Source organism: Opisthocomus hoazin, chromosome 3 (genome assembly GCF_030867145.1).
Source record: "Opisthocomus hoazin isolate bOpiHoa1 chromosome 3, bOpiHoa1.hap1, whole genome shotgun sequence".
Classification (NCBI taxonomy): domain Eukaryota; kingdom Metazoa; phylum Chordata; class Aves; order Opisthocomiformes; family Opisthocomidae; genus Opisthocomus; species Opisthocomus hoazin.
In genome coordinates this window covers 22,819,237-22,844,823 of record NC_134416.1, presented here as the reverse complement: position 1 = coordinate 22,844,823, position 25,587 = coordinate 22,819,237, and the positions used below count along the sequence as shown (strand labels likewise).

At 41.3% G+C, this 25,587-nt stretch overlaps 1 protein-coding gene across 2 annotated transcripts in view; it reads left to right on the top strand.

Moving 5' to 3' along the window:
* OXR1 (oxidation resistance 1) overlaps positions 1 to 25,587 on the top strand; it is a 320,312-nt gene that overhangs the window by 65,386 nt on the left and 229,339 nt on the right. The window lies entirely within an intron of this gene.

The following is a 25,587-nucleotide window of genomic DNA, read 5'->3' as shown; positions in this document are numbered from 1 at the left end:
CTCTGATGCTGTCTCACTGGTGCTGAGTAGAGGGAAATACTGGCTTGTCTTGACCTGCTGGCCATGTCCTTCCTTGGAGATACACAAGGGTTAGGGTTAGGGTTGATTGGACAAGGCTCTGTCTTGTCCTGGCTTCAGAGTTGGATCTGTCTTCAAAGTTGGACCTGCTTCGAGCAAGGTGTTAGAGCAGGTAAGTGCCAAAGGTCCTCCCAAGCCTAAGTTGTTCGGTGATTCTACAATTATGTGCCATAATTTTGCACAATTCTATGTGACAACACTCATGAATTGAGAGTATTAATGCTGTATCTGGGATATGTAGTTAATGTGTCCTAAACCTTTGCATTTTTACCCTTGTACTCATTCTAGGGCAACAAGTAGTCTTGTCTGAGTCCTAACTGTATGTGAAGACTAGCCTGTGTAACCAATATTTTTATTGCATACTGGAAATTTTGTGCTTCTTGTTATGATGGGTGACAGAAGGTATGCTGTAATGCATTTCAGTGTTCCAGTCTTGGAGAAAGAGCAGACCTGGTTGATTTTCTGGGAGGGATTCTTTTATGGGCAGAGGTGCAATTTTCCCGTATTTAGAATTAGTAATATATTTAAATGCTGTAGAAGCAGGGACTTGGTACCAAAGGTCACAAAACCTGCTTGAGTCAGTAGTTTTGCCAAAATAGGAGTCCTAGCAAATGTGATGGTGATGTTTTTTTGTTGTTGTTTAAACCATAACTGGTGGAGTTGACAGAAACGGAATTATTCCAGTTTTGGTAAGTCTTCTGCCCCCTGTGGCAAGATGGGCAGAGTCGAATAAGCAGAAATACAGGTGGCAGAGGTATGACCATGAAAGGCTACTCACAGAGTAGCAACTCCAGAATGAGCTGGGGTTGCAGCCTGCACCCTTTCTCCTATCAGCATATCGCTGTTTGGGCCTTCAGCCAGCAGCTCCAAAACCTTATGTTCAGTGCTTCAAGACACAGTGATGTAAAGCTGATTAAATGTCTTGTATGGCTGGGAAAAGTAAGAAGGCTCTTCTTGCAGAACTAAGTGTGTACCAAACAGTGATCTCAGTGAAGAATCAGCCCAAGCCTACTCCTGGACAGCACCAGCGTCTCCTTTACCAGTGAGAATTTTTTGACTCAGAACTTCAGTAGTTAACTCTCAGGCTGTTGCCCAAAAATCTGCTGATCTGGCTAACTTGCTGGTCAAAATGTAGTGGTGCTTGGTACTTGCAAAGGGTGGATTCAGCCCCCATTGCTGACCCACGACTCAGTTTCATACAGCAGTTGCCATACTGACTGAATTGTGCTCCAGTAAACGAACTGGAAACCTCAATAAAAATTACATATTTATAAAGATGTATGTATTCCCCAACTGCTTTGACACAGACTTAACTGCTTGTCTGTCTCACAGCCAGACGCATGGGGCTTGAGGCAGGAGGTTGTTCTGTTGCAGGATGTTGATGGGCTCCAGCAAACGTGTTCCTCAGCCACTGAAAAGAAGTCCCTGTTATGTGAGGTACATTGGTATTATCCATCGGAGGAGTTAGCTCTACTGGTTCCCGAGTTGTTGCAGATGAGTGGAATGTACCTTGCTCAAAAGAGAGAAGCAGCAATATGGTTTATTGAGGTAAAATAGTAATTTCACAAATTTCAATAAATTTGATGGAATTTAACAATGTTTAACAGTGGTTTGACAAGGTCTAGTAAGTTTGATGGCAAGGTTTGCCTTATTAATTACTACATGGAAGGAACATACAAAGGAGAGTTTAGTTAGAATTGAGTTAGAATGATTCACACAGAGACCAGAGATGTAAAGAGTAGGGGACACCCTCCTGTTAAGTCACGAGGTTCAGAGTGGACCCCATTGCTTTCTAAACTCCTTATGGAGCCTCGATGTAGCTGGATCCAATCTTACTCTCAGACTGGGGCAACGGTTTATGCCTAAGGGAATTATCTATACAGTGTTTATACTAATATTGAGTATCTACCTGGATTAGTAATGTTTCATTAGTATTAATTCAGCATGCTATCAGCCACTTACTGAGGATCTGTCATGGGTGAGGGATCTCTCTGCCTTCGGTAAGGAAGGATCTCTTAGTCTCAGGTGAGGAGTCTGGAACCTTGGGAGGTGTCTCTGCTCAAGGGGAGCATGACCTGGCGTGCAGTCCGGCTGCAATTCAGAGAGAACTCAAATGGGGCCCATCCTGATGCTAGTATTTATAGAGTGGAGTAGATGACTGCTAGTCAATAGTGTAGACAAGATAGATCTCTTCATTTTGGCTCTGGTATCTTGTTCTGTGCTTTGGTTATCTTGTGTTTTTGGGTTTTGAAACCACCTTTTGAAACATTTTTCCAAGGCATCTGCACTCCCTTGTATGTGAGCCAGGAGCTTTCCAGCTCACAGGTTCACCATGGGGTGCCAGGCCTGTTTCTCCTTGGTCAGCCCGACCCAAAGTGTGGCTAGGGGTCAGGTGCGTCCATCACAGAATCACAGAATCACAGAATAGTAGGGGTTGGAAGGGACCTCTGTGGGTCATCTAGTCCAACCCCCCTGCCGAAGCAGGGTCACCTACAGCAGGCCGCACAGGATCTTGTCCAGGCGGGTCTTGAATATCTCCAGAGAAGGAGACTCCACAACCTCCCTGGGCAGCCTGTTCCAGTGCTCCGTCACCCTCAGAGGGAAGCAGTTCTTCCTCATGTTCAGACGGAACTTCCTGTGCCTCAGTTTGTGCCCATTGCCCCTTGTTCTGGTGACAGCAGGTGAAGAACAGGAAGCTCAGTCCTGTGGAGTATCCTCACCGATACTCCCTTGTACGTCTTTGTGCTGGTGCCCAACCTAAAATTTCGATAATAGACTCCTGTTCTTAGCATATTTGGAGAAAATCTGATTCTATTTTGCATTATTTGTCTATGCAACAAAAAGCAGTGCAAAGTCTGAGCTTAGTTTTCAGAATGCCTGATGACAGCCAACATTGTTCTGGAAGGTTCAGTGAGATAATGGAAAATACTGAAAAATAATTTTAATGTGGCTGTGCATAATAAAATCCGTAGTAATGACTTGTCCTCTGAAAGCACATTTGAAGAATCAAGTTAAGAATAATGCTAAACCCGTATAAGCTAATGTGAAAATGTCTGCAGTGATCACACTGATCAATGGAGCTTCAAGTGCTCTTCACATTACAGTGAATTAATGATTTTAATCAGAGTAGCAGGAAACGTTTTGGGGGAAAAATGTCTTTCCTCAAATAGAACTCAGTATAATAGTAGGATTTTTCTCTTATTTGTATTTCTTTCCCTTGTGAGTTTACAGCTGTTGTACCTGCCTGTAATATCAGTTGATGAGGTTCATGATTTTGTGGATGTTTCAGGATGCTTCATAAAACTCTGTACAATTAGAAAGGGAAACGATGTTTGGAAATTCTGATTTTATTTGGGGCAAAATTCAGAAGTAACAGGTAGCAACAGGGGGGTTTCCAAATTCAGAAGAGTGGCCAGACTCTATACTTCGATGTGGGCACCCATTTTTTTTCTGTTTCTGCTCCAGCTGCTGGTTGTCCCTCCCTAAATGCTGTCTGGAAGAAGGGATTTAACTCAAGAGCATTTACAGCTGAAATGGTGTACAGAATGGGCAGCTGAGCTGGTCGGTCTTGGGGCTGTAACCTTCTCACCCAGCACAGCTGGGAAGAGAAAGTAATACGTACTCGTCACCTAAGCTCACATCCGTACAAGCCTGTCAAAAGCCAGTCAAGCTGCAGGGGTCTGAATTTAGCGGTGCTGTGCAGTTTTAATACCGAATTTGAAATTGTTCTTGTAGATGTCATGGTAAAGCTTACTGTGCTGTAGTGATTTACAGTGACTCGGTGTACAGTAGCAGTTGATCTATTTCAATGCTCCAGGTCCAGCATCTCCAGCCCTGCAGGGAAAAGGCATCACAACATCCATTGATGTTAAAGGCCTCTGTCCCACCTTTTCTGTCCCTCCTCTATCCCTTGACAGCCCCTCCTTGGCCATTCTGGGTTTCTCTCCTGCTTTAATCAAAGCCACTCACAAAGTGAGACCATCTTTTGTGCTTTTGTGCTATTCTTTCTCTGAATAGGAGAGTTGTTTTCCTCCTTAAGTTTCAGACTGCTCACTGTGGGCCCTGAAAGAAGTACTTATTAATTCAAACCGAATGGCTGAATCCTGTGGGACCAATGCCTCTCCTTCTAAAGAGAAAGTGGAGTATGTTATATGGATGATAATGAGGTTAAACGTGGTTAAATGGAGACTTGCTTTAAAAACACGATGCCTTTTCAATATTTTTAAAACTTCACACTTTACCCCTAGTTCTGCAAATGCAAATGTGCTTAACTTTACAGGTATCACTAGTCCTGTTGTCAGACCTTTTTGGTTGCACAAACAGTAATAGAAAGAAACGCATAGACTCAAAATGTTGTCAGGAACCTTGGAAGCAATCTTCTTGCCCCCTGTAATCTTTCGGGACCAAGCTCATTTCTTTATGTTAAAAATATATTTACATTCAGTAGCAGAAACAGATTGTGAGCTAGAAACAAGACTTCTGTGCATCAGGACCGTGTTGTCTCAGCTGCCAGCTGTCTCTGCAACAGAACTTCAAGTCTTGTCATGGTCACAGGTAGGAATGGGCTTGAATAGTAATAGAGGCTTTGTCCTGGACATATTCCATCCGTTCTAGTGGGAATTAGAGATCTGAGGGGGGCAGCTGAGAACAAAAAAAATCTTTCTCATTCACATGGGTCGTCTTTATGAAATAACTCATTCTCAAAACACCTTGTAAGTAGAGTGCTCATAAACCTCCTGTGAATTAAGTACATTCCTTTAAATTCCCCAAATTAGTACACTACGTTTGAAGATATAAAACAGATTAAACATGTGGAACCCTGTGGTGTTTATAGGAAATGGGGAATACTGGAGAAGGCGGGCGTAGCATGTCTGCACTGTCTGTGGTGAGAGCACTATTTCGTCATGAACTTGAGCACCAGCTGGAGAGCTCTTTGCTCTGTGATTGCCGCCTGTGGAGCTGGAATAACATTTTTCTTGATACTTTTAATTCCAAAGTGCAAATTGGAGAGTTTTTAAAAAAAAGAAAAATAGAACTACCTTTATTTTAATGACCGTGTCTGCTCTGCACAAGAGTCATGCATATGGGCTTTTGTTCCTCTTTAGGGTAAGGTGTTAACAGCTGTGAGGATAGTGAGTGGATTTCTTGCCTGCTTTCATGGGAACAAATTCAAATGAAGAGCTGAGCTCAGTCCTGTTTCTGACCTGGCCTCTTCCTGTCCAGTAACCTGTCAACTCCCATGGATAAATGTAGTTATATTTATGACTATAAATACAGGGTGTGGATCTGGGTGTGTATTTAACATGTCTGCAGTAAAAGGTAGCTTGACAGCTGACACTGGAGCAAAACCTGACCTGCAGAGTCCTAATGACTAATTGATGAGTAAGCATCTAACCTGACTTTCAGCTTCCAGCTCATGTGTTCTGGTGCTGAAAAATATCCTTGTATTTGTTTGGAAAAGGAAAAAAAAAAGAGAGGATCTGTAAATCATTGGAGGTGTGGTAAGCATGGAAACTCGTAATGACAGAGTAACTGTATTTTGTTATTAACAGTGGATTTCTTTATTTTAATTTTTAGATGACAAATTCCTAAAATATTTCAAGTCCAGCTACACACTTACATCCTGTTAAGTTCTGTCCTTATTTATAAAGTCAATAGATAACAAACTACTGAACCTGAAGGAGCTAAGTGTTGCAGCCTTGTGGTAGTTAATTGGTGTTAAAAGAATCAGATGATGTTCTGTTTCCCAGGCTCTCAAGAGGAAGAACCAGGGATAAAAGCAGTCTATTGCCTAACCTGTGCTGGAGGCCCTGTGTTCTCTTTTGGCGCTTTCCAGGACGGCTGAGACATGGTGGTGAAGTTCTAGCTTAAACTGGGCTGAAGAGGGTTTGGCTGTTAGACCTGGCTGTGGAGAGCGGGATGTGACAGAAGGAGTGAAGGGGGAGCTCGAGCAGTGCCTGCCTCCGGCTGGCGAGAGGAGGGAGAACCGCGTGGGGTTGTTGAGAGTGTTGCAAAGGGACTGAGTCTTCAGGATTTTGCAGGGTAATAAACAAGTTTCGAAGGATGGGCAGTAAGCTGACTGCGGCTTGGTTTCTGTTTCCATGTGATAAAGCCACTTGCTACTTAGCAAAATTCTATGAAAACTGTAAATCCCAGACCTGTCGGTACTGGATACTAGTTGTGCTTCGTACCTCCTTTTGCGCATTCCAGCCTTTTTCTCCTCTCCAGAGGGAAGGGATGGGGCCTGTGGCCATTTGCTCTCTGCTGCACAAGTAAATGTTGCCTCTTAGGTGCAGAGGGCAGAGTTAGTGAACTTCCAACTGATTTTGTATGGGCTTATTTCCAACAAAAATAGTGCGACATGTGCAGCACTGCTAATTATCACACAATGGCAATAATGATAAATAATAATGCTTATAGTATAATTTATATTATAAACATACTAAAATTTCTAACAATGATTAGCATATTATAAGGTGTGCAAAGTTTCTCGAGAGTATTGTATGTTTGGAAAGTGGGGTTCATTAGTGCAGTTGTTGATACTAGAGTCTCGTGACTGTCTTATCAAATATGTAAAAGAAAGAAGCAATACGTTAAGTGCAAGATCGCTAGCACTTCACTGTGTACAGAAAACAGTAACCCAGTAACTGGCAAATATCAGCCATCCCCTTAGACTTCCCTCTGTTTATAAAAGCAAGATCTCTACACGTTTGCTTCTCTTTATCCTAAAGAGAGATAGTGCCTTTTTTTTCTTTCCCTCAGAAGACTTTCTCTTTGCATGATTAATATGTTCCTTGCATGCTGTGGAGAGGGAATCTCTCCTTCTCTCCGAGATCCACGCTGACTCCCCATCATTCGCTCTCCAGACTAACAGAAGGACTATTTATGTTTTCAACAAAAGGAAATCATGCTGGTTTTGAGTGCGGTTTTCTTGTTGACATTTTAGAAATTGTTTCAGGCTCTTATTAATGTTTGGACAAACTAATATGTTTGCTTTTTGTGGTGTTGCTGTTGACATTTCTTAAGGGAATTGCTGAAGATGTTAACAACTTCCCAGCACAGGCATGCTGTAATGGAATAGTTCTTTGCTTGTGGTCCTGACACAAATTCCCCGCAACTGATGTTTTTGCTGAAAGCAATGTAATTGTGGTAACTTATGTGAGTCGGGGTAAATGTGAATCCGCCCTGGCTATTTTGGGGAGAATAAATGTCTGCTAAATTTCTTAGTGTTTTGCTTCTTGCAGATATAACAAGCAGAAGGTGCCAATTTATTGTTTGCATCCGAGCCTCTGTGCTGCATAAACATCTGCAGTGCGGAGTGGGAAGAAAGTCTGCAAGGAGCATTGGTAATTGTCTAAGCCTGACGGTGGGGCGAGCTTGTAACTCACCCAACAGAAATTGGTCAGTTAAAGGCTTGGCTAATTTTGAAGCCAGTAGCTATAAAAAACAATCACATAGTGGAACCTGCCCTTACACGTGTAGCGTATGCCCCAAGGGCACTGTAGGTTAGACACAGATTGATGTTGTTGTGAGTTTGCTTTTTAAGCCATGCTTTTGAACCTGTGCACCGCCATATCTTTAACATCTGGTCAGTAGAAACAACGCATAATTAGCAATTAACCCAGGACGATCCACTTAGAGAATTTATTTAACCTTTTATGTGTGAAGGTTTTGAAGACTCTTGAAGCAGGTTGGGTTTTGTTTTGGAATCCCTGGTTAAGAGTATGAAGCTCTCACATGCAGCCAGACAGCCAGTTTAGCCTGTGGTCTGTGTTAAAGATACCCACATTGTTATCTACAAGATCAGCTATAGCTGACAATCTTTTAGCAATACAGTGTCATTTTCTGACTGGTCACCATGTATTGCAGCTTTGGAACAAGTTTTCTGCAAAACACATTCCTGTTTTAAAATCTTTGATTGAAAAACATTTCTGATTCTGTGATTATCCTGACCTCAGCTGTGATATCCTCTGTGCTTTCAGTGAAATTGTAGAGAAACTCGTTTGCAAGGCGGTCGTGCAGCAGCATTTTGGCCATGTTTTTTGTTCCGTTTCCGAGCCCTTTGGTGGAGGCCTGGGGAGAGACTGTCTTTGCTGGTCTGCGGCTGTTTCCCTGCCTCGAAAAAGAACAAAAACTGTCAGGAAGAAAGATACTCATCCTAAGGGTAGACTCCAGTTACATTAAATAGAATAGCAGCCACTTGGAGATGGGACTGGAAGGCAGCCAAAAGGACACTGTGAAATTTTTCAATAGTCTGTCCCTATGCTTGTCTTCCAGTGATCGACAGAGAATGTAATTTCAACCTTCAAACTATTCACTCCAACCAAAAGGAAGTGAATGCTGTTCCGGCTCCATTTTAAAGAGCGTTGTAAACCAGATGAGAAGATACTCTTCTCTCATATGTGTGTCTTGTTCTGCTGTTGCAGTGAATCGTTGCAGATATTACTACTTATTGGCTTAAGTAAATTGTCCTTTTGCCTTTCTTGTGTGTGTTTCATAAGGAAAAAATTTAGCCTTCACCAGTAGATATAACATAATTTCGATGAGTACTTTGATTAAGGATTTCTCAGATGGTCTTTGCTGCTTGTAACAGTAGCTGGAGGCAGTCAGCCTGGAATCACCAAGTGAAGCTGTGTTTTGGGACATTAGTGTGGTGATGAAATCAACTGGGGTTCCTTGTAATGTCTGCAAAAGGGTTTAATTATATGCAATAGCATCTTTATAAAAATGTCTCCGGTTTATGTATGTAAAGGCAGATGGCTCATGACTTACAGCAAGGTTACAGCCTCATGAATCTCCAGCAATTTTTTTGCATGTGTTTGCAGTATTATTTATTTCTTCCTCATGAGAGATGTCTGTAGCCTCGTGTCATCGTACGTGAGGCGTAACCCATTGAACCTTGTGCGTGCTACAAGGGCTTCATCTCAGCCGAAGTGAAACCAGAACCAGGTCTGTTATCACTTGGTTTCAGGCACTGCTGTTCCCTCCCCAGCGGGATCTCTGCATATGTCTTCTGAGGGAGAGGAGGAGCTGAGCCCTTTTTAATTTTAAAACATTGCATTTTAGTGAAAGCTGTCATATGAGGATATACAAAAACTAAAGAGTTGCATTACCTAGATGGTTGCTTAATAAAAATGTCATTTCTACTGTCAAATATTTGGGATCTTCTCTGTTAAATTATGCGTATTCTAATATTTGTGTAGTGCGGTGTTTGTGTTTTCTTTCCTGCTGAAATGTACAATTCTATTTATAATGCCATTTAAAAAATGGCAACACCCTGCCCCTTCTTTCTACACGTAACGTTAGGGTAATAACTGCTTCAGTAAACAGGAAAGTAAAGATGTGGGAGGTGCCCTCTGTAAATGTGTTGTGGATCTAAAGAAGTAAAGATGACGTTCAGCTTCAGAAAGATGAGCTGTAGGATTCAGGAACTGAAAACCATAGGTACAATAGGTAGACATAAGGGTTCAGTTACCATTGAATGATGATGTCTCAAAGCTTTTAATGTACTTTATTCTCAGCTTCCCACAGAGTAACCTGCTGTCTTTTGCAGGGGAGGTAGTTGATCTGCCCAAAGCCCCATGGTCCTGCCTAGGCCGTGGACAATCCCCAAAAGTGCCAGTAAGGTGTTGTACAAAGGCAGAGTCTTGTCTAACGTCCCCAGCGACCACAGCTAGTCATTACTACCACTCTGAGTACTCTGTTAGCTTCGACAGAAACTGCGTTGGTGTGTTCAGGAGTAAAATAATGTCCTATTTTTTCATTAAATGTACATAGGGCTGCATTCTACAGTGCTAAAAATCTGGGTTTATGACATGTTGGCAGCTACAGTGCTCTTCAGGCTAGAGAGTTTTACCTAATAAAATTTTTTAAATGTTTGACTGGTAGAGTAAGAAGAGCCATTTAGTAGCCAGCTTTAAATATGGTTTTTGGTAAACACACTAGAATCTAGCGCTCTGGCTCAGATTTCTCTCTCACTGTGCTTGTGCACAGTGTCTGTTGCTTCTAAAGACCATGATCGATGAGATGAAAATAACGACAGATGCTTTCTGTACGGAGGATGGCATGGCTTGCTGGCACGGGGCTCCTGGCCTGACAGTGGGCAGTGCCGTGAGCCGTGTCCATCCCGGGGGTCCTTTGGGAAGACGGGGCATCGTTCAGGCAGAGCCGCATCGTGCACCTCGGCGTTACACAGGTCTGCAGATACTGGTTACTTCCCCGTCTGTTTGGCGTGAAATGTCTACCACATTCTCTCCTAAAACACCTTTCTGAAGACATCTAGTTTCTTATAAGTACTCTGCTTTCCTGTTTTTTTTCCTCTCTGTGCAAATTACGGTAAGTAAATGAGGGCCAAGAAGAAGACTGAATGAATAAAGGAAGGAGGCAAACAAGAGAGAGGTGAAAGGAGTGGGGGGAGTATGAGAGAGTGAATGAAAATAAGGGACAGAGCTGAGAAAAAATGAAGTTACATATGTATAAAAACTTTGATGGCTCTAGGAAAATAAATAGATTCAGGATTGTAAGTTAAGGAAAGGGAACACAACAGAAATGAAAATATTTTAAATATGGGGAAAACATTCCAGGTGCCTTGCATCATAGTAAGAAGTTTTAGTTTCTTCTAAAGTATTTAATTGTAGAAAATCAAATTGAAGCAAAAATAGAAAACTGAATAGTGGACTGCAGAATGAAGCAGAAGATGATCAGAGAAGGGAGAAGAACAGAGAGGGAAGGCTGCCTAACTTCACTTTGCTCTGGTGCATTTTATGCTTCAGGTCAATACTTAGGGCCCCAAACATTTTCAGACTGCCTCTCCTGGTAGTTTTTTTTCCTTTTTAAGAACACAAATGCTATGTTAAATAATTCTGTGTTTTTCATTCTTTTAGAGGTACGATTCAAAATCTGTTAGTTAAATCTATTTTGTATACATTGCAGCTGTCTCTCCTCATTTCTCTTTCCCTTCACAGAAACTATGCATTTTTTTTACAAAAAGGGAAAAGTAAGATATTTTTTTTTTTGCCTTAGGGAAATGGGCATCAGTTAGCATACCATAGGGAAATACGGACTAACTAGACCTTGAAATTTTCATTAGCTAATTCTCCATTTTTTTTCAGGCACAAGGTACCATATTGAGTTCTGGGGTCCTCGGTACAAGACATGGACCAGTTGGAATGGGTCCAGAGGAGGCCACAAAAATGATCATGGGGGTGGAACACCTCTGCTGTGGGGAACGGCTGGGAGAGTTGGGGCTGTTCAGCCTGGAGAAGAGAAGGCTCTGGGGAGACCTGATTGCAGCCTTTCAGTACTTAAAGGGGGCTTGTAAGAAAGATGGAGAGAGTCTTTTTTGTGAATGCCTGTAGTGCCAGGAAAAGGGACAAAGGTTTTAAACTGAATGAGTTTAGATTCAGTATAAGGAAGAAATTTTTTACGAAGAGGGTGGTGAAACACTGGAACTTGTTGCCTGAAGAATTTGTGGATGCCCCATCCCTGGATGTGTTCAAGGTCACTTTGGGTGGGGCTTTGAGCAACCTGATCTAGTGAAAGATTTCTCTGCCCACAGCATGGAGGTTGGAATAGATGATCTTTAAAGGTCCCTTCCAATCCAAACCTTTTGTGATTCTATGAGTCTATATTCCGTGTAGCCCAGGAGCTCTGACCTCTTGAACATCAAAAGATTTTCTCTGTTGATTAGCTTATTAATTTATAAAGCTTTACCAGTTCTATTGATATTTGATTCATCTCTTATTTGAAAGAAATTCTCCATTTAGACAATTCTAAACCCACCCTCAGTATCTTGTCAGTAAAGCTTGTGCTAGAAATATCATTGTTACCTTGGTATCATGTGATATCACTACAATACAAACTCCATTGATAGAGGAACACAAACAAAACCCGTAACAGAACTCCTGTAATGTGACTGTCATTGTGCAGCCAGAATAAAGATCTTTGTATGTGATTCTCTCAGGCTTTATTTTTCTAATAAATTTTCCACTTTTGAATTTTACATCTAACGTTGCTACATTTATAACACTGTGAAGAAGATGATAGAGTAATTGAAAGAAAACATCTTTCAGTTTCTTTGTGTATCATGTTTGTTGTTTTCAGCCAATAAATGCACCTCAACATCAATTTTCATGAGTGTGAAGGTAGCCCAGCTCAGAGTGATATGGCTGATTCTGAAGGAAGTATTTTTGTAATTAGCCTTACAAGGAAGTTTCTTGATTGACATTTGCACTTTGTTTTGTTATAGGTGATAATGAGAGGATGCAGTGCTTCCAAGGTTTAGAATTGCAAAGCCTGTGTCTGTGATCACGCTTAAGAAGTCATCCTGCTAGATGATTCTTCATGCTGTATTATCTGCTAAAAGGAGGAGTTCAGGAGCATCCAGAGGTGCTTAGCACCTGACAGGATAAGGCTCTAAAATTGTCTCTTCCTATCCCCAGCTTCTGAATCCATTTCTACTGACATTTTGAATAATTTTCTAACATGGTAGCTAGACAATGCTTGTCCTTGATTCAGTGAGAATGTTCTTTCCTAAAGTGAAACTTTACATGTATATTCTCAAAAATGTATCTGCTTTTTCTACAAGCATGAGATTAATCTTCCTGTTAGGTTTCTCCTATCTGTCTCTAAATTTGTCTCCTATCTGTAGCCATTTTTGTGTTAATGTCAACTTTACACTGTTTTATGATTCATAATAAGTGATATTTTGGGTGGAATGGAACAAAAATCCAGTGTGAATGAGCTGATTTGATAATATGCCAAAAAATAACCTGTAATTTCATTAGAAGCATGTTTTCCCCATTCCTAGAGGCTGTATAATTTCAGTCAGTAGTGTTAAGAACAGAAGATAGAATTATAATGTAGGTCACTTATTAGTGAAGTTTTAATTTCCTATACTGAAATGTAATTAGATAGTGGAATATCAGTGATATTGTCTGTCGTGTGATATGGGAACATGTACGTAGTATATGCTGTCTCTGTGTATAGTATTGCCTTCACAATAATTCTTTAATTTGGAGGTTCCTTACATAGTGTTTGTGTTTCAAAACAGGGTATCTGTCTCATCTTCATCAGACCTATCTGCCTGGTCAGCTCTGTGAATATATAAAAATGTGAATGTATAAAAATCTGGTTAATGAGTATTTTGTTGCCAGGGCCTGATTTTCAATGCCAGTGTGAGATAGTTGACCTGTGTCTATACAGGGGAAGTCAAGTTGTGCTCGTTCTCGATGTTAACAATGTCGAAGAGGTCAGTGGGAAATATAGACAAGGATATGTTTGTTTGAATCAATAGGAAGTGGAAGAGCAGGAAGCGGATAAGATACACAAAGCAATGGATGGCATTAGTAAAGATAATTTAATGCTTGTACTACTTTTTTTGTATTATAAGGCAAAACACACATTTAAAAGAATTTAAAATGTGATCGTTTTATACCTACTGAAAATAGATGTCTTTTTTTAACACAAAAAATTGATTAACCTGTGGAGCTGATGCCAAGGAGGCAAAAGGTCTAGGGAGTTCAGACAGGCCTTCACATTCACTCAGCAATAATGAAACACTCAGGAGTTTGTTAAGACAGGGTGATGTTTGTCTTAAGCAATACCAGAAAAATCCTCATTGCTCAGGGAATGAAACTTCTGGCTGACTACAGTCTGGAGGAAGCTTTGCTTGGGTGCTGGCTGCTTGTCGGTAATAGGACCCCCATTCTCACCCTGGATTTCTGCACTGGTTTTAGTGGTGTTTCAGTTCCCTTTATATGATGGGACTAAATCTGGATGCACAACTCATGCTAGAAGAAAGTAGGCATAAAGTGAAATACCATTCTAAAAGTGTTGTCTTCTGCCAAGGTTATTTATAAGGTTGTGGCGAAGTGGAGAGTGTGGACGCTACAGCTGGAGCCCACCACTCCATCCACTTCCCATTTCTGCAGTGAAGGAAGAGGAAGGTCTAATGAGTCACATCAGCTGGCATTTCATCTGCCATAATAATGGACCACAGTCAAAACAGAATAATTCACATTTCTGTGTGCGGTGTTTCTGTGCAACTGAATGAAAATTTATTTACAAAAATAAGACATATATTGCTATTATTGCCTTTGTTGTTGTTCGAGTTTCTCTTGGGTCATACAGAGAGTGTGCCTTTATTTCGGCATAGAACTATGTCATCTGCTAGAATGGTGTTCATTTTTTTTCCTGATTATTTTTGGTTACTTTATTCAGTAGTTAAATGTTTGCTCCATTTTGCTAATGAAAGGTGTGAGTTCAGTTTCTCAGTGCTGAAGTGCTGCTTTATTACTGCCTACTGCATATCTGTCTCCATTACCTATTTCTTCTTCAACTTGCCAATTCTTTTTAATGTGTTGCTTTTACGTGTCTAAATGCATCAATGATATCATGAGGCTGAGCGGGATTGTCCCAGTCTTCTTGGTTTCTTTCATAAAAATTACTGACTTTTAAACTCTTTTTCAGAGTATCATAATAGCCACTTTTGATATAACAAAAAAAGAGAGCCTGGACTTTTAAGGGCATTCCAAAGAGGCTATAAAACAGACTATCAGATTTACTTGAAATGATCATAGTGATAGAGACTTGAAAAGAAAATTTGCATTAGTTTTCAAACAGGAAAAGAAAAAGACAACATTGATATCATTATATCAAATGCAAGCCCCTTCAGCATAACATTTATTTTCTTAAAGTTTTCCTTTGTCTGCTGGCTTGTTGGAGGATGATTAGTAATGCTGGCCTCACTTCTTGCTCTAGGTTCCGATTTTCATTTCTCATGTCGAACTTCTAAGCATAAAAATTTTCAGCTGGAGAAAGGAACTTGAACTAATTATTTGATGGTTGCAAACAGTGATTACTTGAGAGTATGATTTAGAGCTGTGAACCGCAATGGTGCTAAATTTAAGCGGTCAGAAAAGTCCTGGATTAAATGTAAAGATAATGTCACATTGGAAGAGTTTAATTCCTGATGCACTGTTGAGTCCTAAATTCACTGTGTAAGAGAAAATGTAACTGAGAATAAAAAGAGAAAGAAACCACTACATTTTCTCCTGTGAGCCAGCTAGCAGAGAAGTTCTACAGCCTTCCTCACTTTCTATATACCTGGACTTAAAATATTCACGTACAAAATGTAGAAGTCAAATACTTCATATACAAAATGTAATTCATATGTCTGATTTTTTTTTTTTCTGAGGGACATTCCACTTTCTATAGACCGGTAGTAGTGTAAAGTGATGCCCTGGAAAGTACAGGAAAAAAACGTGAAAACTGATAAACTGAAGAGAATCGAAAAAAGAATGGGAAGAAGATGGAGGTGATCTTGGTCCATGAGAATATGGTAACACTTCTCAGTGATTATACCCTGAGGTTACCGAAGATATCTTTATTCCTGTTTCTTGCCCCACCCTCCCTTCACATGCATCACCCTATGAGTTAACAGTGGGCTTACTGGTCAGAAGATTAGACTCTCACTTAGAAGTTACATGAGCTTAATGCTAAGTCCCAGCTCTGAACGGTTTTGTGTAATACAGGGGAGGGACTCTGTTCTCTGTGTAGGTGAAAGTTCATTGAATATTGTTTAAATAAGAGTGACCTGAGAAGAAAAAAGCCTAATTTCCAGAGGAAATTGCTGTGGCATCTAGTTTGATAAAGAAGCTTTTAATTTTTCTGCATTGGATGTCATCTTAAAAATTGCTGAGAATCTTGCTGCTGATGTTAGCAGAAGCAGGTTGAATGCCTGGATGATTTTGTTATTAATTGATGCTAGTGTTAGGAATTTTCTACTTATTTTAGCTTGACTTCATTCTTTCTCTTGTGTTCATTATCACAATTCATGATGTCATTTCTGACACCCTCATTCTCTAAGACTCCCTTTCTGTAGGGACATATAAAATAGTTCTAACGGAATGTACAAACATATGAGGGGAAGCCTTTTTTTCTCCTCCATTCCTTCTCTTCTCCCAGAAGCCAGCCCACTGCTGGAGCAGGAACACTATGATAATATATCATAGGCTTGTTATATTAATTACTGTACAATATATCACAAGCTGCTAAGGGCTTGTTCTACAATAAGGGTACCAGTTGTAACGGTACCTTAAGGAGATTTAATAGCATTCATGCAAAACCCACTTCGTCACCGCTTTATAGTATGTGAGATAACAGTTCAATAAATATTCTGGGCCAGCCTAGATGAACTGAACATTGGCTATGAAATTTAAAATACTTCTTCAGTTTCTTGCCGAAGGTAGTGGACACATACGGTGCATTTGCAGCTCCTGCATGATCAAGGTTTGGGTTTTGTTCCTTAGACAAATGATCGTGTTGCTACATTGACTTCATATTATTTTGGTATAATTATTACCTTTGTTGGAGGCAGGTTTTAAACCAACAAACACGTTTGACCATGTATTACTCGTAGATTATGATGTATTAGAATCACTGGAATATGTTACAAACTAAGCGTTCCATCTTCAAAGGGAATTGTACGTTCAGGCAATTCTATAATATTTTCTTAAAGCCAAGCTAAGCTGATTCCACGTGACAGCAGTCTTAATGAGGCTCAGTAAACAGTACAGTTTGTAACCTCAGGCCAATGGCCAAGCAGAAGCCAAGAGCAGTGCCACAGCATTAGTGAACCTATTACTGTGAAAGATGCTGGATCGTAGAGCAGCCTGAGTCACTCACCACACAAGAGATGAAGCTCCAGTAAATACAGATGAATATCCAAGGTGACAGGTGACAACTTTGTGCATGCATGATTTTCTCTGATTTGGCAGTGCCTTGATGTGGTCTTAATGCATGCGGCTTACTAGCAGCCATGTACATTTTTAGCCATTGAAACTTCTTTTTTATTTGCAGACATTAACATTTGGGGCTTGTGGTTTTGTGTAGTTATTAAAAATTTCCTTTGCTTATTTTTTGAGCCTAATTCTCAGAGCTACTCAAGATCTGGAACAACCTCTGTAAGCTGTTAGGATAGTCATTAATGCAGAAATGCATATGTTACTTCTGCCAGGTTATGTTTGTTTTTATTAAATTCTTCTCAGGGTAATTCATACAGGAGTTTGCATGAGTTTGAAACATCTGCAGTCGCTTGATGACAACAGTGAGATGCTTATGTCTAGAGATGTTTATGGGAAACCCTGTTGCAGGCCCTTAAGTTAAAAACAAAGAGAAAATTATTCTACCTTGATTTTTGATTTGCTAGTCCTTTCATTTTTCCTATCCGCATTTTAAAAACTGTTCATTTTAATATATAACCCTGAATTTGTTATTTCCTTTGGACACACTGGTGCATCTGCAAGGAAACATTGTAGTCAGTTGCTGGAGTTAGACATAATATTAGCACATGTTAGAACAAGCTCTGTGCTACCATTAATGTAGTATAAATTGTCTAACATTTGCAATATTCCTGCTTGTGCAGCATCTTGGCTAGAAATCCCAAGTGATACTGAATTATGAGGAATTTACCATGCAACCGTCTCTTGGGGTATGGGATGGGATTTATCAAATCTTTCCATTTCTTGTTTTGCCCAGATTAAAATTTGAGTACGTTGAAACTCCCAGCCTTCAGCTACCTTGCATTTTCTAGTGTGGGAGAAAGTGTTCTGGGATTTTGAGCCCAGCGCAACTCCTGCCCTTGGGGTTGGTCTCAGTCCCTATACCCTCAGTGACACATCTGCTGGCTGGGAGCCCTGCGAGGGTCCTCCCGAAGCAGTCTCCATCCCCCGTGAACAAGGTGAGGAAAAAGTGGTTAAAAGACCTCTAGAGGCAACATGACTTCTCTTTTAAGGTGCTGTGGCTCTCCTGGTCTTTGTGAAAATATTCCTAAAGTGTCTCTGGAAATACAGTATAAATGGATTTAGGGACTGAAAAGAACAGGAAAGAGCAGAGCTGCGTTATTTAAACTTCAAGTGAACTGGGATGCTCAGCCAACTCTATGACTTGTTCTGTGCATCAGAGCTACAGACCAAACTAAACAGAAAATGTGGTGGCACAGAATAAAAAAGTTAGTAGTGTACAAGAAAATAAGCAGAGATTTGTTTACATTGGTGGGAATAGTATATAATGTGCTGGACTGTTTATTCATATTTCCCTGAGATAATCTTATCAAAAAACCTTCAATTTGAGCAGTTAACCATGTGTACCAAATTTGTGATTCTTAAAGAAGTTTTACCTGTCAGCTTTGCAAAGTTGCTAAATCACAGTTTAAGTGGTTAACGGTGAAATAGAGGCTGATAACAGGTTTACCATTTACTCTTTTGATATTTAACCTAGTAAGATGGCAGAAACAGATGTTAACACAGAGCTAGTGCAAAAAGATTATGCAATCGGATGCTGTTTCCTATTTAGTGCAGTTAACTTCCCAAATGGCAACAACAAAGCAGAAGTTGTCATCTGCTGACATTTAATTCAGTGGAAAACAGGAAAAATGCACTGTTAGAAAGGGATATCAGAATCACTAGGGGTTTGCAGAGAAATAAAGAGACAGATGAACACAGTAAAAATCAATATGGTTAGTGTTCTGGGCTCTGTCGCCACTTGACAAAATGATACAATTTGTATTTGCAGTTGGGAATGGTGTCCTCAGATAGTGGTGGCATTGCAAGAATTGGTCGGGTAACCACTTAACGTCATCACTCAGACCGTGAAGGGACAAACCACAGGTTTTGTACTCACTGGAGGGTGGGAAATGAATGATACCGGTACGCTATTTTTCCTTAGAAGGTGTCAGGCATGCTACAGTGCAGACTGAGGTGTCTGAGCCAAGTCACAAAATGCAAAGTGAACTTCTACTGGGTAGATCAAACATGCGGAGATCCAGGCAGCAGTGCTGAGAATCTGAGATTTAAGAAGTGAGGTTAGTTTGGTTTTGCAAGCAGATTGATAGTTGGCATTTGAAATTGTTCTGTAAGTGGCTGTCGTTCATGGTGATCTTCACAGGAATGTAGTAAATGTTTCCTTCGAAAGCAGACTGGCATGAAAGGAGACAAAATAGTTGTCCTGTTATGCAGAAGTATAGTGTATAGTGTAATTGCCTGTGGAGTGTCCCTGCTAGGTTAAAATACACCTATGGAAGGAGGACCGTCCTGGTCATCTTCCTTGCCTGTGGAAAGCCAGAGGCTTTGTAGGCCTAAAGCTATTAAAAAAAAAGGTAATTGGTCCCAACATTATTCAGGAAAATTTTTGCTTGCAGTAAGGCTGCGTGTTTGTGATCTCTGGCTGCTAAACCATGAGTGACTTAGTAATAATGTGTATCAGTATTGCCATGACTTTTGAAATGTCTATAGACAATGTCTGTAGCCACACGAATGTGACGCCATGGCTTTGTGCAGCTTGTTGCAATGCAGCATCTGGACCTGAACTGTGAATGATCTTGTATTCTAAAGAAATTGGCTCCTGATGCCTTTTCCAGTGTTCCTGTTCCTGCGCTCAGGACTATGTGATCGCTGGCTTGGGGAAACGAACAGGGCAGCTGTGCGGAACTCCAGAATTTCAGTTGTTCCACATTGCAAGTCACCAGCTTATTTATTGAATCAGAATTTATTGCTGTTCTCCATCTCCATAGAAGTTTAACAAGAACAAAAAGCTAAAACAGACTATAAATCCAGAGCTTAATCTCTTACGATGCATATGTCTGTAGGCCCTGAGGCCAGTTTTCTTGAAGGTATCCCGCGGGAAGGCAAGGATTACTCCAGTTTGCTTGTTGTACCTTGTGATGTATTCCTGCCACTGTGATAATAAATCAGGAGATGAAGTAATTTGGTTTTGAGTGGAGATGGATGAGACACATCTAATAGCCCTCAGACATTTTCTTGCAGTGGAAGGAGAGCTTTCTCTTCTCTCCATTAGCATCACTTGTGTTTGGTGTGCCTGGGACAGGTTTTAGGTGGGTGGGGAAATTGTACTGGTCGGCGTCTCATCACATTGCATATGTGATCGTGGCTATCCATGTGTGAAACCCCTGCCCTCAGCCACACGAGGGCTGAGCCAGCCTTGCTGCACCCTTGCCTTGTGCAAACAGGGCATGCAGGAGAAGACCTCTCAGTAATCCAGCGAGGGCAGATCGGCAGTACCAGGAATGAAGGGCAGGGGTGGTGGCTGTCGATATCCTCACTGATTCATTCTCCCTTTGCCTTGAGAGTCTCAAGATCACTTCTGTGTACTGCAGTTATTAAAAATTACATTTTAAGTTCCTATCTGCAGGCAAGATTTTATGAGTGAGTGGTGTAATTCTTGTGATCAAAGCATGAGCTTTGTTTTTTCAAAATAATACACAAGCATCAATGAATTGTTCCCATGTCTGTTGACACTTCTCTCTCATTCTGAATATCAGAGAAATTATCCCCTTTCTTTTTTCTTCTCAGATTAATTTTGCTGTTTGATTGATATTCCTTTTAGAAGGAAATTCAGGTATGAAAGCCTGAGGGCAGTGATAAGCTGGAAAAAGATACTTGCTATCAGTTTGTGTTGACTTTATTGTTCCGGCCAGGAGGACTTAATTTGCCCTGAATAGTCATCCTGGACTACTGCAAACCGGTAACTGGGTCAAGAATGAATAGTACTCTGTTAAATCGTCACTTGAGTCATTGTTGTCATCGTAATTATTTTTATTACATAGAATCATAGAATGGTCTGTGTTGGAAAGGACCTTGTAGATCATCTAGTTCCAACCCCCCCTGCCATGGACAGGGACACTTTCGACTAGACCAGGCTGCTCAAAGCCCCATCCAGCCTGGACTTGAGCACTTCCAGGGAGGGGGCATCCACGGCTTCTCTGGGCAACCTGTGGCAGTGCCTCACCACCCTCAGAGTAAAGAATTTCTTTCTTATATGTCATCTAAATCTACCCTCTTTTGGTTTAAAGCCGTTACCCCTTGTCCTATTACTACATGCTGTTGTGAGGAGTCCCCCTCCAGCTTTCTTGCAGGCCCCTTCAAGTACTGAAAGGCTGCTCTGAGGTCTCCCTGGAGCCTTCTCTTCTCCAGGCTGAACAGCCCCAACTCTCCCAGCCTTTCCTCATAGGAGAGGTGCTCCAGCCCTCATACCTGATGAGTATAGACATACTCAAACCAATTGACTGTGATGTAGTACAGCTATTGTTCTGCTGCTGTCATGGTGATTTTCTAAAGAAGGTTTATTTATTTAGATCTTGATTTATACATGCAATAAACGAAATACAGCTTCCATTCCTAGGTGAAGACAGAACTTCAGAATGAAATCAGTTACGCTGAAGGATTTTAATGTCAGAGGTTCCTTTTTAACCAGAAGGTAAAAGATGCTCACAGGGAATGTTAGACTACAAGAGACCTAAACTCAGTACATTGTACCCAAGAGGTATAAGGCCAGAAGGGCTTGTGTAAGTCAACACACTTTGTTACAAACAAGCACAACTTCAATTTACGCTCACTGAGAATCTTGCCTGTAGAGTTTTGCCTTAATTTAAATTTACTTTTAGGACACTGATGGGAAAGGCTGTTTTATTCATGTATAGTAATGGCTTCATCAGAGACATTGATCATCAATTGTTAATTAAATTTCTAATTATTTCTATTAAGAATATAAAAAAGAAAAATGTCATAGTAAGTAACCCTGTCATATTTTATTAAGCAAGTTGACCCTCTCATTTTCATGTTTCTGCAAGAACTGTAAAAATGTCACTTTAAATTAGATTGCAGCTTATTGATGGCGTGCTAAGGAAAGTAACGCTTTCATCCGTTTTGTTTTAATGCCACAATCTCAAGCTATATCGCAACATCTTGGTGAGCATTTCTACCGCAGCTGAAGCAACGCCCTTAGCGCTGGTCTCTGCACTGAGAGCGCCTGGGTTTAGAATCCCTTAGGCGTGACAATTTGTAACTAAATCAGTGCGGGATTGATCAGCCCAAATGCTTCTGTGTGATGCTTCACTCATAAAAATTCCTGTCGTGCAGCTTCGGTGCCGGGCTTGCTCGCTCTGCCCGGGAGCAGCGGTGGGCAAGGGCTGTGCTGGGAGCCTGTGGTCCCGCTGCAGGGCTGGGCAGCAGCTGAGGCGGGTGCTGCTCCTGCCTCTGCGGCGGGGACAAGGTCTTCTCCCCTGCCTCGGTGAGCAAGGAGAGGAGAAGCAGCCGGTGCCGGCTGGCGGAGGCATCGCCAGCACAGCCAGCCTGTGGCCCTGCGAGCAAAACAAGTTTGTCAGAGCCTTGCAGAGCTTCACCTGAGGAGTGATGTAAGAGATGGCGTGGCACAAATTTTGGAAATAAAGAGCAGGGAACAAGTATGATGGCTCCTCCCTTCCTCTTCCCGTCTCACTTGAATATGAGGTAGTTCCCAGCTAGAGGATCTGAAGAAAAAGGAAAGGAAAAAATGACACAAAATAGTGTAACAGTTACCATCTTCTACCCTAAAATGTGTGGAACCAGACAATCCTCTGAGATGATTTAGTGAAGAATTGAGTTAGTTTGTTTTTGAAAGGGAACTGAAGGTCTTGATACTTCTCTTTGAGTTTTTAAAATTAGTCTGTGGTCTTTATCTGAGTCCTTGCCACTGACAGGCAGCAGAGGAGCATCGCCAACACAGGTGGAGGAGGGGGCAGTTAGCACACAGTGCGTTTGCTGCTGCTCACTTCTCTGCTGCCAACCCGTGAAGCTATCGCTTGTGACACGAAAGGGTGGCTGGGAACGCTCTGTCTCCTGCGTAGCCCGGCCTCGACGTCAAGAGCGGCGCTGAAAATGGCATCGAAATGGCATCGGCGTTACCTGAAGACAAGTACAATGACCTTAAAACAACAGAAGGAATATTTATGGGTGAGGGTAACATTACTAATACTACTAACAATTGCTGTTAGAGCTCTTGAGATGTGTGTCCATTTTATGGAAGGTGGAAGGGGAAGAGGTAAAGGTGGAGGCAGAGCTGACCCTGACAAATCCAGAAGCCAGGGCAGTTACGGCAGCCAGGTAACGAGCAGCAGAAGCCAACAGAAGTGATATAAAATGTGTGGCAGGTGTGTGAGTGCGGTGCTGGCTTTGTTGCTGCTGTTTCCGAACGGCCAGAGGCACAGCGGATAGCTATTCCCTTCTCCTCCCCGGCCAAACACCAGCATCCTCCGAACTAGCAAAAGCCCAGGCTGCCTCATTCCTGCATGAGCTTGGGGGAAAACAGCTAAACCAACTAGCTGGTAAGGTGAAACAGTGTCACTAAGAACATAAATTAGAGGACATCAGCATTCCTCAGGAGCTCCGAGTCAGATACCTGCACTGGCTCCTGTTACTAAAAATGTTGTTACTGCTGTATGTGAAGATTTGGATTTTAGAAGATGAAAACAAGCAGTGATACAAGAGCAATTGCAGCTGTGGCAGGAAATATAAATAGTTTCATGAATACAGTATATAGTTTATGTTTTTAATAGTGTGTCTTGGTAATAGGAAGGAAAAGAGAGTTTGTGGAGTTGAAAGCAGTGCAGTGGAGCTTAGCGTCTGCAGACCTCACATTTTGTAAAGGATATTGGATATTCTGTTGAAGTGGATACACTTGAAAGATGTTACTTACAGATAGTTCAAGGATATATGAAAGGACAGAGGAACTTCTTGTGGGATGGGCTCCTTTTAGTACTTTCACTGTCAGGTTGGGTTTTTTTTTCTTTGTTTGTTCGGGTTTTTTTATTGTTTAGTTTTTTTTTTTTCCCCAGCAGTAGCCTGAAAATAGTTTGAGCTATTGTGGGGCGCTTCGTAAAGATACACGGTAATATGATTCGAGTAGAAGCTCCGCATGTGTTCTGGCAGGAATATGTTAAGGTACTTAATGACTGTCTTTGCATACTTCTAATTTGGAGTGGTATTTTTAGTTGTACTCCCAGTAGGAATGACACTGAGTTTTTGACAGCATCACACAGACAGCTTTGATAGCTGACTCCCAGAGGAAGGGGGTACTATGGAGCAGCGGTAGCCATCCTGCCATTAAGGTTGATGTCTGCTTTACTCTGATAAACCCAGTTTTCCAGAAACAAAACAACCTCCTAAAACTGCACATCCTGTTCTTTCCAGTGAGACGTTTGATTTTTTTTCCTGGAAGTTCAGGGGAAGGGATTCTGGACGTATGTTAAAGCTGTATTTATACAACTTGTCATATGTCCTACTTCACCTGCAGATCCTCCATTGGTGTTATCTTGTTAGCTGTGTTTGAAGACTGTGGTGGTTTTCTCCATCTCTTCTCCTTCTGTTTTTATGACAGCAGGTTGGGAAATGAAAGAGGTACTTCAAAGAGCTTGTAACAGACTTTGTGAAAATCTGCAGAGATGCTCAACCAAGAGTTCTTCAGATAAATTATACAAAGAAGAAGTAGACATAAAAGGATTTTTTTTTATTTTTCTAGTTTATTTTACTTACTAAGACTGCACTGTGATAAACTTCGCGTATTAAATATGCCACTTATGGAATATTTCTGCAGACTAATAATGATACAGATAATCTGGGATTAAAAAAATTATGACACCAGGAATCATATTTTTGTGAAACATCATGTTTGTAGGAATTAGAAAAAAAGCTATTTTTTGTTTCTCTAATATTCATAATATGAGCTACTGTTCCATGAAGGGTTGTGGAATAGTCCTGCTGGGCATGCAAGGATTCCTCATGTGCCATTCTCAGAGTTGCTAAGGGCTGGCTTTGCTCTTTTACTGGTATTTGAGTTTGAGAGGGCTGGAGCCCTTGTGGCTGGCGCTGCCGGGAAGCCTGCAGAGCGCCTAGCTTGTGTGCCTCAGAGAGGGAGCGACGGCTCTGATGTAGTGGTAGTGGATTGCGAGGGAAGTGCAGGGTAGATGCCTGGATTGTTTTGAAAAACACATGTTGGTTTTTTTTTACTGTGGTGGTGTTTTTCAAGCAACCAATTTCAAGAATGCTCAATTTTTAACTATGATTTCAGGAGTAGGTTTTGCTGTTACTGGGACTTCTTTATAATTGCATTTTTTTTTGGGCGGGAGTGTTTAGGGAACTAAAATACCCCTCGAAATTGAGCAATATATTGATTTTTCTGCAGTAGTCTTTGTCATAAAAAATGTTATACTACATGTCTGCTGGACACTGTGGTTTGCATATTATCCTGTTCTCAGTGTCTACTGCATTTCATGGCTTTTATTTTCAAAAAGTGCCAGCGCTGGAAGGCAGGAGTGGGGTACAGAGTACCCGCAGAGGTGTGAAAGAAGGCGTTCTGCGGGCTGTGGAGAGGCAGAGCACAGAAGAAGCAGCGGCTGGATAGTGACAAATCCCAGAAAGTTGAACTCTCCGTTTGTGTATGGACGACCTGCGAGGCTTTGAGCTAGATCACAGGTGGATCCTGAATTTCTGCACATTGCATTTTGCTGTCCTCTAACTAAAAATATTTTCTGGAACGGAGCGTGCGGGCACCTTGCTTTGGCCCTTCTTAACTCCTGCTGTGTTCAGTGCATCCTTCTGCTGATGAAAGCAGAGCAGAGCAGGTACCACTCTGTGAACAAACCAGGCTCTTTTGTGTGTGTCGTGGTTTAACCCGGCA